The sequence below is a fragment of the Cariama cristata genome, unplaced genomic scaffold (assembly GCF_000690535.1).
Source record: "Cariama cristata isolate BGI_N322 unplaced genomic scaffold, ASM69053v1 scaffold37704, whole genome shotgun sequence".
Taxonomy (NCBI): Eukaryota; Metazoa; Chordata; class Aves; order Cariamiformes; family Cariamidae; genus Cariama; species Cariama cristata.
In genome coordinates this window covers 1-379 of record NW_009611891.1, presented here as the reverse complement: position 1 = coordinate 379, position 379 = coordinate 1, and the positions used below count along the sequence as shown (strand labels likewise).

At 59.9% G+C, this 379-nt stretch overlaps 1 pseudogene; it reads right to left on the bottom strand.

The window, feature by feature from the left end:
- Positions 1 to 169, bottom strand: part of LOC104160315 — an 804-nt pseudogene extending 635 nt beyond the window's left edge.
- Between the last annotated feature and the right edge of the window lie 210 nt (positions 170 to 379).

The following is a 379-nucleotide window of genomic DNA, read 5'->3' as shown; positions in this document are numbered from 1 at the left end:
GGGGAGGGAAGGGCCCGCCCCCCCCCCCCCCCGCCACTTGGGTCCCCGTCCCGTTACCGGTCGTCACCGTCTCCGTTTTATTGATCACCCGGTTGAAGGCTTCGTGGGTTTCCAGGCAGAAGGTGGTGATGGAGATGAGGATGAAGAAGAGGGAGGCGAAGGCGACGTACTGGAGTTGGGGGAAGGGGGGAGAGGTTAATATGGGGGGGTTGGGGTCCTGATCCCCCCCTCTTCAATGCAGTCAAACCCTATGGAATCATGGAGGGGACCCAGGTGTCCGGGGCTCCTGACACCCCCAAAACACTGAACCCCTATACACCAATATAGGGGATCCAGGCGTTTGGGTTCCTGACCCCCCCCCAAAATAAACCCCTATACA